This window comes from Ailuropoda melanoleuca, chromosome 15 (genome assembly GCF_002007445.2).
Source record: "Ailuropoda melanoleuca isolate Jingjing chromosome 15, ASM200744v2, whole genome shotgun sequence".
NCBI classification, from domain to species: domain Eukaryota; kingdom Metazoa; phylum Chordata; class Mammalia; order Carnivora; family Ursidae; genus Ailuropoda; species Ailuropoda melanoleuca.
In genome coordinates this window covers 53,133,117-53,150,625 of record NC_048232.1, presented here as the reverse complement: position 1 = coordinate 53,150,625, position 17,509 = coordinate 53,133,117, and positions in this window count along the sequence as shown.

Below are 17,509 nucleotides of genomic sequence, written 5' to 3'. Positions count from 1 at the left end.
CTTCCTGACCCTTGTGGTTCTCAGACCTCACCATTCCTCCCTCTCGGTTCTACTTAAGTCTTCAGAAGACACCTGCGGCTTTTCTGGCTCTTGCACAGGCCAGAACAAGCCTCCAGAACTCAGTGGATCTCACTTGGAGACCTTGAAAATCAAACATATTTTACTCCAGCACATATGAAAGCAAGTTACATTGTCTAAAATACAACATTTGCTTCATCAAAGAGTAGATGTTCAGGGTAAAATATCCCAAAGTTAAGAGTAAGGTTCTTTATTTTCCGTTCAAAATGAAGTTCTGAAGTTCCTCTCAATAAAAATAAGACTTATTTATTTTACCAAAGAAAAGGCTTGGTGCTCCATCTAGAGGACGTTTTGTATTTTCCAGATTAAGGGAATTGGATTGTCCTTTAGAGATGTCTAATCCTCTAAATCTTGCTGTGATAATTCTACCAACAATTTTAAAACACATTTGAAATAAATCCATACTGTGTATCAGTGAGGAAGACACATCTTATCTCCCAATTTCAACCGATTGTTGAAGTAACAGCTTTCTTTTTATTCATGAAATATCTGGATATATACTAAGAATTTACTGTGCTTGCTTACTTTTGGGAGCTTCATGGTTTAAAAAAAAAAAAAGTAGTATGATTCCTAACAACCATTTACTAGGTTTTTAATAATTTTCATCAATTATCAGAAACTTTTCTTTTTCATTTGACAGATACTCCCCCTATTTTAAAATAATACATTGGACAAAAATATACCTTTTTCACTTAGAATTACACAGCATTTTCCCTCAAAAAGGCCTGCCTGTTCAGAGAACATGCTATTTTTATATTTAGTAACAAGAGTTTCAGTTGGTAATGTTTCACAAAATCTTCCTTTTTATGTGAAACTTCTTTTTTATGTGAAATCCAGGACCTTATTTTAGTGAAAGCAAGGTTTCCAGTGTGGATATTCACTTTTAAAAGGAGCACACCCATAGCCTCTATTTTCCCATAAAACCCTGTGAGAAAGTAAGGTCATATGGTGAAGCAAAGAAGAACAGACCAGGAATAAGAATCTGGGAGAGAATTCTGGGGCGGAGGAGTGGGGAGTGACTGGCTTATCTTGGACTGCGGCCATCTCAGTCAGGACACTGTAGCCAACCACAGCCTGACAAGCAGAGCAGGGCCGTCACGTTACTGAACCGATTGTGTTGGAGGTTAAAAAAAAAACAAAACAAAACAAAATACCAACTGTACACCAAGTTCTGTGAGAACGGAAACAATTGCCAAGAAAATTTTGCTCTGGGGTCTGACTTGCTATACTGGTCTCATCAAAAAGTTTACCATATGTGCTGAGGGCATCCATGAGAGACAAAATAATGTATCAGAACTTCAAGATACATAGGCCAAGGAAGTAGATTTTTTCCATAGAAGGAAAGAGCACCAGTGGTAGAGTATTAGTCTTGATACTTTTTCGCAATTTGCTACAAATTCTTAAGAATAAGTGGTGGTCCTCCTAAGTCACGGGTAATGTAATCATTTGCACAGAGATGGGTTTCTCAAAAACAAATCTGGATGAAATTTCTTTTTAGAATTCCTCCACCGAAATGTAATCTAGTTTAAGTGGGCCATAGTATTTAAAGTTCCTATAAGTGCTCTCTATGCCCTCTCTTGCCATGTAAACAGAGTTGAAGATAACTTGCTCATTGTCACAGAGCTAGTAAGTAGCAGAGCTGGGACCAGAACTCTGACCCTGAGCCATCACTCTTCTATTACAATGTAATCATCACAAAACTACTTTAACAACAAAGCCTTTAAAGAACCAGTTGTCGATAAAGTCTTAATATCCTGTCTCAGGAAGAAGGCAACTGTTTGGATATGGCATTTTTATTTTGAAAAAGAAACAGCAAACTAAATAAAACTTTATAAATTATTACAATGCAGTTCTTTAGAGTAAACTTGAATATGTTAAGAGACACATTAAATGGCTTTTAAAAATTCACTTAGTGCTTCCCTGCCTTGTTTCAAAATAGTATCTGGTCAATATCCAATCACATTAAAGCCACACTGTAAGACAAACTTAAGGGATGTCTTCAGAGCCAGGATGGATCTATTCTCAAGGGTAAAGATAGAGGCCCCAGGCCCACGGATGGAACGACCCAGACTCCTCCCAGCCCTCTGCCCATGCTCACGGAGAGCCAGCTGCATCTGAGAACCAGCCCTGCTGGAGCTGGGCAGATGGCTTTCTTTGCTGCAGCCTTACCAAGGCTCCTCCGCACCAGCCTGGGAAAAGCATGAACTACAAAGCAAAGGAAGAACTATTTTTAAAAAGGAACCACCAAGAATACTAGCACTAAACAAAACTCAGATTAATTCTCAAGCTGAGCTATAAGGGTTCCCTTTGCCCATGGTTTTGGCAACTTTAACTCCTGAATAGATTCTCCCCGACCTACAAACATTGATTTGATGCCAGTGATACCTTGATGTCCAAAAGAAAAAGTAGACACCAGCTTTAATTATTTTTTATGTTTCTCTGAATTTCTTTTTTTCTTCTAAGCATTCAATTATTCAAAAATTGTCCTCATTAAAGTGTGTATTTTACTGGACCGGGGAGGCTCTTTCATAGGTCATTTAAGATGCAGGGCACATCCTGTTCCCAAAGACCTCGGCAAATATCAGTGCGTGCATATAGCAGTCTGACAAGTCACATCCAAATAAAACTGCGGTGAAGATACTTGCTATTAATGCCATTATGTGCCAAAAATAAATCATAGAAACAACAGCATTGTTATATACCCAAATTAAAAATGCAGAATCTAGGATATTTCAACCTGTTATTAAAAAAAAAATGGGGGATGCCTGGGTGGCTCAGTCGGTTGGGCGTCTGCCTTCGCCTCGGATCATGATCCCAGAGTCCTGAGATGGAGCCCCGCATGGGGCTTCTTGCTCAGTGGGGAGGCTGCTTCTTCCTCTGCCTGCTGCTTCCCCTGCTTGTGCTCTCTCTCTCTCTCTGACAAATAAATGAATAAAATCTTTTTAAAAATGGTGCCAAAAGTGTTATGGCCAGGTCTGGCAAGAGCCAAGTTCAGAAGACCCTGCCAACCTAGGTCCCCTACTTCTAATCACCTAAGCTACACTGCAGGTCTACTTAAACCTCAGGAAAAAGTAGAAGCCAGTTTTGGGTGAGTGTTCCCATTACAGTGGTTTTCGATCCCTCCTAAAGACTCCTCTCATATTGTTATCTGACTTCTTAGCTTCTCTTAAAATTATTCTAAACAAAAAAGACCACCCTAGGTGAAAGATGAGAATCCATAGGCTTGCTTTCCTGTGAAATAATGTGGTCCAGGTGCATCATATAGTGATTCTCAAACCCAGCTTGTGCATTTAGAATGATCTTAGAGAGCCCCACCCAGACCAATGAGATGCTACTCTCTAGGTATGGGACCCAGGCATTAGTACTTTGTTTTTAAGCCCCCCCAAGTGCTTCTAATGCAGCTTTGTGGATGGAGACACCCTGGCCAATGTTCTATGACACACCTTTTGTGATCAATCCCTTTTGGTCTTCCAGACAAACATATTCTGCCTAGAAATTTGCTTCTTCCAAGAAATGAATTAACACTAAATGATTTTTGATGAAGGAGTCAGAAGAGGTTAAAGAAAAAAGAAAAACAGAAGAAAGCCAGTTGCATTCTTATGAGACTTAACCAGTTTCCCAGCTGCTGGGTCTTGTTTGGTCAATTGGTCAAAGATTGGATTTTCTTTGTTTTACTAAGAAGCATGCTTCAAAGAAAATAAACATAAAGTTAAAGACAGTGTTGGGTAAAAAGATTATTCAACTGGGATTCACAAAATCTGGCTCATGTTTAGCAGTTAATAGTTGTGGGACGTGGGACTTTGAACTTATCACTCTATTTCCCATTTTCCCATCAGAAAAATGGAATAATATACCGTACTTCCTTCTTCCAAACTCCCTATTAATCTGAGTATCCACTTGTGATCCATTCATCAAAGTAACTTAAAGGATGCCTAAAGTGGTAGGGTAGACCTTTTCCTTACAGACTCCATGAAGACATTAGATTAGGGAAACCAAATTATAAAATCCTTAGAAGATTAAGAACAGATAAAATAACCAAAGCAGGGCTGTGGGAAAACTTTACTCAAACTAAAATACTGAAAGGTCTGTGGAGGATCGATTGTTTATGATCCTGTTCTCTAGAGACTGAAATTCTTTGGATACACCAGATGGTTTTATTTATATAGCGAAAGTTCAGCTCTAGTGAGGTGCCGCTTGCAAATTCACACACAAATGAAAGAACCCATATTTATGGAAATGTGCATATCCTTACTCACAGGAGGGAATTTCCATTGTCTCTTATGGACCTTTAAACAAATTTTATATTTGCAAAGTCAAAGAGACAGCCCACCACATTAAAAAGGAACAGCAGCCTCCCAATATAGCAAAGTAATCCAGAGCCTAAAATTTAACACAGGGAAGTTGCAGACTTGTGTGGCTCTCCTCTACCCAAATGCAGGACAAACCTCATTTAATTCACTCTTTGATGTTCATATACAATCCTATCTCCTCAAATAGCATTCTTGAAAATGAAAAAGAAAACTCAACCGTCTCCCCATCTGAATATTTCAAGCCGCATCCTGTGTCAGCTCCTGGCACTGGGTCAGCCTTGTCAGCCCAATTTAGAGCATATGGCAGTGATCCAACTCATTGTGGCTGTTTGTGGTCCTCAGATCAGGTTTCAAAAAAGAAGGGGCAGCAATCCGGTGACCTTCTCAAGATAGTAGAGAACAACTCTGGTCATGACTGACACCTGATCTTTCTGCTAACATTAGCTCCTCATCAAAGATGGTGCCAAGATAGCATCAGACACCAACCCACAAACCTTTCCATCCTCCTGCAAGAGGTGTGGAGCATCCTGTCACCCGCTGGGTTTCGATTTTAGAATGCCTTTCCCTTTCAGATCCAAGGAAGCTTGGTTTTATTGACATTTGAGATCAAGCTCACGGTCTGCCTTAATCGAGCTTTCCTGGTATTTATAGTGCATGCCTATTTACTACTCATTGTCTTCATACCTAGTGCGGTTCAGTGTGATTCCGAACAATGACATGGTAGTAAAGCTCTGAAATTAACAATCTTAGACATCCATTTCATAATCAAGAATCAACCTCACTCTTTTGGGATCTTTTTCCTGAGCATCTCTCCTCCTGTCATCTTTGCTTAAAAACCATGTGACCAGTACTCTTCCTGAGCTCCGAGTCATCCTGCCCCTCTGCTTCTGGGAGATCTTCGAGACTGGGATCCAGCCAGGTCTACAGAGTACACTTTACCTTCCAGGCCAGGCCCCATTTTTTTTCTTACCTGACCAAATACTAAGTTATCAATGTGAAAAAATGATCTTGGCCCTTGCTTCAGTATCCCTTACATCAAGAAGCTGTCTTTCACCTTACAGGGCTTTTAGGGAATGCTTGTTCTTTGTTTGTCCCCTGAATTTTACATGAAAGTCTGGCGTGGAGGCCTGAAGGTTTTCAGAGCTCTGGAAGTGTCCAAAGTAACTACTGGCTTTACTTCAGCTCTGAGTGTACACGTAATATATGATTTGAATCAGTAGAGTTCCAAGTTTTCTATACAGAATTTTATCTTCCTTCTATCTCCCCAAACAATCTTTGAAGCTAGATGAAATGAGAAAAGAGGATGGAATTATTTCATCCTGCCTGTTTGTTTCCATGAGGGTTCTAACCAAAAGGAAAAGATGAGTCATTCAGCATCATTCCCTATTTGGTGGTTTGGACTCTGGGCCACTTTAACCAAAAGAGGGCAGCACTCCATGGGTTTTGAATTCAGAGGGAGCAACACTTAGATTTTAACTGAACTCTTCACCTTCAGCTCCGCACTGCCGGCGGTGTTGTGTAGAATACAGAGATGAATAAGGCATGAGGGAATTTAAATCTGCAGGAATCACGAAGGAAGAAAGCACTGGGGCCGCAGAGCACAGCTATGAGTTGGGAAGTGGTGAAGGATAAATCTGGAAATAAAAAATGTGTTTAGATTGTAAGGGTCCCTTCAATATTAGGCATTTAACCTTGATTTAGAATGCAATTGGGAGCCTCTCAAAGCTTTTCAGCAAGTGAGTAATATGATTAGAACTCTGTTTGGGGAAGATATACCTGATAGGGATGTACTGGAGATCCTGAATAGGGTGAGACCAAGAGGCAGGGAGAAAAACAGGGAACTACTACAAAGAATATCCAGGAAGGGATGAAGGTCTAAACCAGAGGCATGGTGGCAGGAATGAAAAGGTAAGACCTACTGGGAAAGGAATTGCCAAGGAAGAAAAAACATCTTCAGTGGAGTAGATATTGGGAGAAAGGAACAAAGAGAAGCCCAGAGTTTTATATCTGAGAGTTGGGCATACAGTAGAAAGTTTCACCGGAGCTGGAAAGACAGGAGAAAAGAACTTTCTGAAAACATTTTTCCTTCAGGTAGAGTTAACATTATTATGTCGCCAAAATGCTGGAGGTGCAGGCTGGAAACACAGGAATAACATGGCCTCCAGGACCATCTTGGAAAGAAGAAATAGCCCAAAATACATAGTCCAGTCTTTGTTTTATTCACCCGAATATGTGGCCCACTTACAGATGTAGTGTTGGACGTTATGGCCTATGTTTCTACGTCCTGTTGGCTTTATATGACTCAACTTATCTGTCCCTTTATTGTACTCTATGTTTGTATCTTATGGTAGTGCCACCTCAGATCCTTTTGTGATAAAGCGTAATAAAAGCATCAATTAATTAATAGGTACATTATGTTTTTCTTCACAGACTCTAAAGCCATCCTTCTATAGCAAGCACATAGATTCCCTAAGTAAAATGCATATCACTGACATGTACTGAACAGTAATGTGCAAGGCACTCAACTAAAAGCTTTATGTATATCATTTCATTTAATCCTATGATGAATAAAAGAACGTTATGAGGTCATTGCATTAGTATCCCATTTTACAGATAAAGAAATTGGTACCATGGGGTCAATTAACATGTAATATAGCAAGCCAGAGGCAGAGCTTGCATTATAACCCAGGCAGCCTGATCTCAAAGTCATCGTCCCTAACCATTTTGCTTACTGCCTCTCTGTCCAGATTGCCCTTATCGTTGTGTCATCTCTATTCTCCTGGTTCTTCTCTCCACATTCCATATTCTACTGTAGGATCCCACTTTCTCGTGTTGAAGGAACATTGGCCTCCAGAGCCAGGGTCTTCAGCCAGAAAGCTCTGGTGCCTCCATAATTGGGTATGAATTAGCTGGCTTAAGAAAAGGCACAGTACTCCATTTTTTAAAAATGAATTCATTCTGTCTCTGAAGAGTTAGAAGAGTAATAGTCCTATGCCACTCATTTGAAAGATTCAATTCCTCCATCTATGAAATCATACAGGAATCCTCTCAAGATACCAGGAAAAAAATGAGAGGGAGAGACCAAGGGATGATGCTTACTTTTCATTCTTCCAGTCATCCAGTTTGCCTATAAATAAGTATTCCCATGTTTTTTACAACTGCCAATAGTTAGTGACTACTAAGCCTATGGCTTCAATCTTTCCTGTCTTGAGCTCCAAATCAATATATCTAATTGCCTATAGATAAGCCCACAAACACTACAAATTTAGCATATCTAAAACTAAACCAAATTCATTTCCTAAGTCGCCCATCTAACCACCATCCTGTGTCCTTTTCTTCTACTTATTTTTGTGGATGACATAATTACCTACCCAGTTTCCCAAGACACCCCCCCAAAAAAAGTCACCTTAGGAGTCCTACTACTTCTTCAAATCTTACATCCAGAATTTTGAGTCTAAGTCATCATAGATCACCAATTCCTTGGATTATACCATCCTGAATTACTGCTCTTTGCTTATAGATGGGTGGATAGATAGATAGATAGATGATAGATAGATAGATAGATAGATAGATAGATAGATAGATGATAGATAGATAGATAGACAGACATGTTTGTACAGTTTGTGGTCTACACAGTCACCACACTTGAGATTATTAATGAAGGCATCATTTACATCATGGGCATTATAGATTTATATTTTTTATAAAAATTTTCTCACTTTACAGTAAAACATCTATTATAATCAGTGATGTGACTATTTTCCAATAAATAAACTTGAGAAACAGTACCCTTTTCAAATTCGCATAAGAGTTCCATATGGGTTAACAGTAGACTAAGGTCTCCCTACGTCTAGATATTCCCTACACGTTATTCACGTATGCTGCAATAGTGATCTTTCCAAATGCAGACTTAATCATGATTTTCCTTCAGTGGGGTGCAAAGATCTCCATTTTCTGCTTCAGCCTACCTGCTGATGTGAACCTTCTGCTTTGATCATCTTGAGATTCTTACAATTTACTCGAATGCACCATTGCACATCTCTGCACATGCAATTCTTTCAGCTTATAATACAAATCCAGCCACCCCACCCCCTTCTTCTTGGAGTAATCTTTCTTCCAAATCAACTGGATGTTTCCTTTTTTTTGAATTCTTCTTTTCTCCCTCCTTCTCTACCGTAGAAAAAATGATTACACTCTCTTTTGTGCCTTTGATCTACCTCTCTGTTGGCCAATCACACTGCAATACACTTATTTATTTTCCTAGCTGAACTCATAATTAAGAACTCCTTGGTTTAATATAACCATGTACCATTTAATTTTTCTTTTCCTATGGTAAAGTAAAATGGTATAAAGGGAATTTGTTTGATCAAACACTTGACTAACTGGCTCTACTGACTGCTTTCTAGCATGTTCTTTGAGTGATGTTTGCCGCCTGCTGGCCAGCTTGCACTTTGAGCTGTGCTGTTTTGTGCTGCACTCGCTGAGTCCTATGAAGCCTCTGTCAGAGATTGAACCAACCTAAGTAGGAAGTTTTGATAACTAACATTTAGGGACGGAAGTATGGGATTGGGGCCCTACTTAAAGTGGCTCTTGGGTCATGTATCTTGGACCAGACCTACCTGTATATCTCAGATTGAATTTTGTGTCCGATTGTGGTATAAGCTGTGACTAACGCTAAGCTCAGGAGAATGATTCTTACCCTGTGACCATTGGTTGTATGCCTCAACTAGGAATTGGTTCTAATTCCGTAGAGAGCTCAGGATAAAGGAAGATACAATGTGGAATATACAGGCCCACATAGGTCTTATACAGACCACTTATAGTTGGTCGCTTATGTGCGGAATAGTAGTCACCTTACAGCATGCTGCTGTCACATTCCTAAAAGCAGATGGTTCACTAGAACCCAAAAAATTGCTGTTGCTGATGATATAGACTGTGCGTCTCTTGCCCCAAAAATCCTGATCTTCAGAGTTGTACGGAAAACCTCCATGACACCCCCAGGGCACAACCAAGGTATTAATTCAAACTTGACTTAAACTTGGAGACCTTAAATCCTATAAAACAGCCATTGCCATGGGGATGAGGGGCTGATCCTGATGACACTGATTGTAGACTCTTTGGAGGAAGAAACTTAAGGTAGGCAAATTAACAGAATTCACTACTCCCACTGAAGTATATTCCATTACCACACACACACACACACACACACACACACACACACACAAAACCCTTGGATGAAGAGGGAGAGGAAATAAACTGCAACAGAGATCCATAATTTGACCTAATTGGAAATCCAAAATGCCAAACTAAAAGAATTTTTTCAAAGAAAGATAAAAGGGTGCTGATAAGCTTTTGTGTCTCTACATCAGAGTATCTAAATTACCTTTAACAGCTGTTGAAATTTACCAATTGGCAAAATTTCATGACCTTAATCAATATCGGTGCTCAAATTAGTTAGACTTGGGGATAGCACTAAATTTGAACAAGGTGCCCCCTATGCTCTCAGGAGAGTTATTGAACATAAAATAGAGGGCAAAGCTGTATGTCTCATTTTAGCCATCAGAAAAATTGCCTTGCCTAAATTCCCCATCATCATGGCATACTGATGACTTCATCCTCCAAGGAGATTCACTTGATATTCTCATTCAGGATGTACAAATACTCACAAAGGAATTCAGGCACAAAAAAGATGGATCATTGAGCCATACTTTGTACATGGACCTTGGTTAAACTCCTGAAAATCAGTTTGTAAACTAAAGGCCACTCCATCCCTCCTTATTGTAGAGGCTTTAGCAACCTCCTCTAATACCCGTTAGAGTCTATGACCCAACCATGATGACCATAAGCTTCCTATGGACTTCAGGAGTAAAAAGTTGATCTCCTCAGCTACACGCTATATGCCATTAGAGGGGCAATGGCTGACTGCATATTGGGTCATCACAGGAACAAAGGCTCTCACAGGCCTTGACTGACTGTCCATACACAGCTGTTCATAATGACTTGGATTATAAAAGCAACACCCCACAAACCTCGGCAAGGCTACCAAGCCTCCTTGCTAAAACAGAAATAATACCCACAGGATAGAACCAAGCCTCGACCTTCTGGCAGAACTCACCTGCATGAGGGGGTGGTGTCTCCTGTCTTCACTTCCTCATCAGATGCCTCAGTTCTGGAGGAATTCATCCCTCTCACTGACCCCTTGCCTGCCTGGGGAGCCTGTTGGGAACAACAGTGAAAAGCAAAGGGAGTTTGTATATTTTATGGGTAACAGCACCACCACATGATGGATGCTCACTGGAGAGCTGTCAATTTAACTAGGATAGCCACAAATCATGGATGGCAGCCAGGGGTCAATACAACTGGCCAAATTTCATGCACTGGATGCCCTGGCCAAACTGGTACCATTTGTGCATTTTTACAAACTCTTAAGCCAATGCCATTGGCTGGTCCATCTAGTCTAGCACAACAATTCTTTAATCAACATGGCCTTGTTTAGGGTAAAGAACTCTGGGAATCATTTGTCTCGTAGATACCCAAAATATAAATCAAGATCCCCCATGTCTCCACACATACAAAAGCCACAATATGAGGACTCACTAAGACACTCCCTCTATCCTTCCAAGTTCCAAACATGACTAAAAGTGAGCAAAGCACTCATTCCACTTCACAGAATACACAATGGTGAGCTCTTGAAAAAGACATTTAATGAAGCTTTCCCCTCCCTTACTGGCCTCAGGCTACAGGTCTTACAGAGTGCCATAATGAATTACTTCAGCAAGCTCAAATTCAATTAAATGAAACATGGCCCATTTCAGTCACCAGTCAAATATCAGGGGTGAGTTGTAATTAAGAGTCTGACTCCATTTGTGATGTTTGACTGCTGACAGTTTCAAGCCTTACCACTCGCGCTTTCCCATATGTCCCACATGTGGTTACTCTGATAAGAAAGCTCTGTCCTTTAGCTCCAGTGGGAAGTTCACAGCATGTAAGCCTGCCCCAGTAAGATGGTGCTTTACACCAGCCCCATCATAATCAAAACAAAAACCAAGCCAGTCCCCTCTCCCTTGCTCTCGAAAGCTATTTTCAGACCTGTCTGGAAGCCTGCCTTGCTCTCCTTAGAAAGCCTCATTGTGTGAGTAATAAACCTTTTCACACCCACAACAGTTTCTATATTGTATCTCCATTCTCTAAGGAATTGGAGTCTTATCTGCAACTCCTACCTCAAAAGTAATAGTTAAAATAAAAAGAGTCATCATTTCCACACTAGGTAGAGAGAAGTAGCTTTCAAAATAAAAACGTACACATGCAAGAAGATAAAAAGAGATGGAAGATTTAAAAAGTAATATTATCCCTGCTCCCAGCAAAGTTGGAGTAAACAGAGACCAGATTGAATTTATGAACTGAAACAACTAAAACCTGTAAAACAATTAAACACCTGTGCAAAATATATGAAACAATGGCTTTCCAATATTGGACATCAGGCAACACTGAACAGTGATCACTGAGAGAGGAGGAATAGTATAGTGAGCATTTCAGCTGCCCCAGGATACTCCTCATGTGGAGGGGGGTCCCAGATCAAGTCAGGTAATCCCCATGAGTTGAGGAGACAGGGCAGAGAGATGGGAGAGGCCAAGGCAGCCAGAGTTTGCAAGGCACAGTATAGAAGAGTGTAGGGCTGCAAGAGAAAGCTCCAGAGATCTGTAGAAAGTCCCCCTTAAATATTCAGTTAAGTATTGGTTAGTACATGCATGTACATATAAACTACGTGATGCTGGCAAAACAAAAAACAAACAAATAAAAACACCAGCAAGGAACTAAGGAAGCACTCACCAAAATTCACATAGGGCTAGGAATAGTTCATGCTCCCATAAGACACAGTGGAAAATCTTGTAATTCATAGGGCACTAGGTAAAGTATTCAGAAGGGTATTACCTCAGTAGTGGAGCAAAATAACCCTAGAATAAAACTTGCTATGATTCATCCTCACAAAGCATAAAAACAATCTCAAAAGGACGATATATAATATGTATAAGACTTATACACTAAAAACTTCAAAACATTGCTGCAAAAAAATTAAAGACCTAAGCAAATAGAGACATATGCCATATTCATGGATCAGGTGATCAACATTGTTAAGATGTCATTTTCCCCCAAATTGGTCTATAGATTAAATGCAATCCAAATAAATCCCAACAAATATTTTTGTAAAAATTCAAAGGTCTAATCACCCAAAGAATACACGAACACTAATTCAAAGGGATACATGCACCCTGATGTTTATAGCAGCATTATTTACAATAGCCAAGATATGGAAACAGTCCAAGTGTCCATCAATTGATGAAAGGATAAAGAAGATGTGATATCTATCTATCTATCTATCTAAATAGATATATAGACTTATATAATATATACATTATATATAATTTATATATATAATCATACATAATATATAAATTATATATAATCATACATAATATATAAATTATATATAATTATACATAATATATAAATTAAATATATATAATTATTTTTTTCTTATAAAAAATTACAAGATTTTCCACTGTGTCTTATGGGAACATGAACTATTCCTAGCCCTATGTGAATTTTGGAGATTTTTTCCTTAGTTCCTTTCTGGTGTTTTTGTTTGTTTGTTTTTTGTTTTGCCAGCATCAGGTAGTTTATATGCACATTCATGTATTAATCAATACACATTATATATATATATGAATTATATATATTACATATATAATTTCTACATATATACATATATAATTTTTATGTTTCATTTAATTGAATTCGAGCTTGCTTAAGTAAGCCTAGATAGATATAATTACATATATAATTGTATTACATATATAATTTATGTATTATGTATAATTATACATATCTTCTATAGAGAGATTATATAGATAGATATGTTTATATAACTCAGCCATAAAAAAGAATGAAATCTTGCCATTTGCAACAACATGGATGGAGCTAGAGAGTATAATGCTGTGCAAAATAAGTCAGTCAGGGAAAGACAAATACCATATGATTTAACTCATGTGGAATTTGAGAAACCAAACAAGCAAAGGAAAAAATAAGAGAAAGAGAGACAAATCAAGAAACAGTCTCTTGATTATAGAGAACAAACTGATGGTTACCAGAGGGGAGTGGGGAAGGATGGCTTAAATAGGTGATGGGGATTAAGGAGTGCACTTGTCATGATGAGCACACAGTAATGTACAGAAGTGCTGAATCACCATATTGTACAACTGAAACCAATACAGCACTGTATATTAGCTAACTGGAATTAAAATAAAGACTTTTTTAAAAGACAGGTAATAAAGAGGGGAATACTTTTTAAATGAATAATAATAGTATATTAATAATAACTAATAATATATCAATCCACAAGAAGCTTATAAAGTTATATATATGTTTTGTTAGTAATTTAATAAGATAGGAGATCAATAAAAGGTTTATAATTACAAAAAAGGATAGATAATCAACAAAACTTTGATAAAGATGAATGAAGCTGAGGGATTTACCCTTCTGATTCCAAAAATTAAAAAGTTACAATACCTAACACAATATGATATCATTACAAAGATAGACAATGAGATCAGCAAAATGAAATAGCAAGTACAGACATAGACCAGTACATATATGGTCAATTAGTTTTCAACAAACCTGCCAAGGCAGTTCAATGAAGAAATGATAATCTTCTTAACAAATGGTGTTGGAACAATTGGATAGCCACATAATTAAGAAATGCACCTCACCCTTTATCTCATGGCATATACAAAATTAACTTGAAATGGACTTTAAATTAAGAGTTAAAACTTCTGGAAGAAAATTTAGAAGATCTTTATCACCTTGGTTTCTGCAAAGATTTCTTATATATAAGACAGAAGACACAAACTATAAAGTCATTACATTTGTTCTTATATTGTAGTAGACAATCTACTAAAACTCATGCAGGAGAAAGAGATAACCTAGATAGTCATATATCTATTAAAAAAATCAAATTCAAAATTGTTTCAACAAAGCAAATTCGAAGCCCAAATGGTTTCACTAGCAAATTATACTAAACTTTTGAGGAATAAATAATACCAATTCTGCACAATCTTTTCCAGAAAGTGTAAGTGAAGATAATACTTTCAAACTAATTTTAGTAGGCCAGCATTACTCTGATACTGAAAAGATTACAAGAAAATAAAACTATGGAACAATACTGTCATAAATTTAAACACAAAGATTTCCAAGCAAACATTAACAAATTGAATTCAGCAATGTTTTAAGAAGATAATATATCATGACTGAGTGAGGTTTATCCTGGGAATGCAATGCTGGATCAACACTCAAAAATCAATACAATGCATCATATTAACATACTACATGATCATATGAAGAAATTCAGAAAAGGCTTTGACAAAATTCCCAATTTTTTCATGATTAAAAAAACTTTGAAAAGTCAAAATAAAAGGAAAATTCCTTACCACAGTAAAGGGAATTTATAAAATGCCAACAAATAAGATAAAAATGCTGAAAAACTGAATGTGTCCCTTTTAAGATAAGGAACAAGGCAAGGATGTCTGCTCTCATATTTCTTTTCAATATGCCTGAAGATTTCGACCACAGCAATAAAACGAGAGAATAAAAAGGAAAGGCATGCATTCAGTTTGAAAAGGAAGAAGTAAAACTATCTCTATACACAGGTGACATCGTTTTCTATGTAGAAGAATCCCAAAATATATTCAAAAAATTGCTGGAATACATAAGTAAATTTAACAGGGTTATAACATATAATATCGGTATAAAAATTCATCTCTGTTTCTATATATTACGAATGTACAAATGAAAACTGAAATTTTGATAAGTACTACTTAGAACTCCAAAAAAGATTAAATACTGAGGTGTAAATCTGGCAAAAATACATGCATGGTATGTATGCTGAAAATTTCAAAACGTTAATAAAAGAAACTGAAGAAGTCCTTTAAAAAATGGAAAGATATACAATATTCATGAATTGGAAGACAGAATATTGTCAAGATGTCAATTCTCCCCTAATTGGCCTGTAGATTTAATGAAGTCCCAATAAAAAAAAAAAACCAGAAGTATGATTCTTCTTCCTAGAAGATATAAAAAGCTGCTTCTAAAGTTTAAGTGGAAAAATAAAAGAATAAGAATAACCAAAAGAATTCAAAGTCAAAGGAAGATCAAAGTTGGACCCACAGTATCTGATTTTTCAGACTTACTATAAAGTTACAGTGATCAAAATGGGATGGTATTAGTGAAAGGACAATGATCAATGGACTAGAACAGAGAATCTAAAAAAATATAGACACAAATATTGCCAGTTCATATTTGACAATAGTGTGAAAACAATTCGGTGGAGATAGGATTTCTTTTCAATAAATAGCATAAAACAATTGACTATCTGTAGGCCAAAAAAAGAAAAAAAATTGACCTTAACCTATACTTCACTCTTCATACAAAAGAATAACTCAGAATGGATCATAGACCTAAATGTAAAATGTAAAACTATAAATTTGTAAAAGACCAGGAAGGAAGGAAGGGAAGTATAGGGAAGGATGATGATGACAGAATCGTAACTAACATCTGCTACAAATGCATTTTCATTTTCCTAATTGCTTAGAGAAGGTTCTATTCATCAAACTGAAGAAGAGCTTCTCAAAATCTCTCTGTCCACTGAAAGAAGAGATAGGAACTTCCAAGATAAGGCAGTTGGCATTGAGTTTCATGACGAAGATGTCCTATTAGGAACATACTCAGAAAAATCTATTAAACGATATTCTCTAAGTCTGCCAGGAGTCATTGCCAAAATAAAGTTACTTATTGCCTCATATTTTTCCAGAACAAACTTACTATAGCCTTTGCTCCATTCTTTTTAACCTCATACTTTTATAGCTATAACTCTTATTGATGACATGGTGCAACCTGATCAGGAACATTAAAGGCTATTCACAGTTGACCTTTACCATTTTCATATCTTAAATCCCCAGTATAGTTACTCTGAGACCCTCTCAAAAAAATTAGCACAATTTAATTTATGAAACATGACATGACCCTGGTTGCCCTCTATTTGGACAAATTATCTATCTTCCAAGGGTTCTTACTTCATTAGGTAAATCAATGTTTCCACTTTATTGGCTAAAATTTTTTTAAAAATTAATAAATAAAAACAAAAACTCTCAGAGTCAAAGGCTGTTGCTAAGTCAACAAATGAAAAAACTACAGTAGAATGAGTTGAACATTTATGTAGTGGAGGAGCTTTCTCCTTATTAGGGTTGAAAACAGTTTGTAAAGTATTATGAGAGGCAATTCTCGAGTGACTGGAAGATACTTGCAATTGCTCATGCTTCTTGCATTTTTTTTTTTTTAAACTAGGTGGTGACATGCTAAACAAAATCAACTCTGTGGTTTCCTGCCATTGATTTTCTGGAGAACAAGAAAAGCAATGTTGGTCGGATAAGGTGCCATGTGGTGGAGGTTTAGTAAAGTTGCCCTTTTATAGCTTAACATTTTATAACTTAACAAGTCAAATATTAAAAAGTAGAAGATAAGATGATGATTTAAAAAAAAAATCTTGTCTAAGGGAGCTGTCCTCAAAGAAAAAATTAATTCTGTACTTAACAAGAGAAAATTCTATTTCAAAATTAAATATAAGATCAAATTACCCCTCATACACTATCTAGCTTTACTGATTTTATTTAGGTTTCCAATATTCCTTATCTTGTTTGATGAAACCAACTCATAGCTTATTGCCATGTTCAAGTCTTGCCTCCTCCACTCAGTACTTTGTAAAAAGATCTCTCAAAAATCAAATCTGATTTTAGCATTCTTGATTTTTTCAAAAAGATTTACAATGACTCTTTCAAAAAATCAAAACCAGGATTTCTAGGCTGTGACCTAGCCACTTCACAGTCCAGCAGTATCCCTGTCTTTGGATAGTCTCCACCCCCGCCACTGTTCCCAACTCACACCCTTCGCTCTACCAAGGCTGGATTGCCACTTTTTGCTGGAAAAGTTATAATTTCCGACTCAATGACTTACAGAAAAAGGACGAAAATGAGAAGAGCAAGGTGCTTGCTTCAAGCACCAAGCTTAAAGGG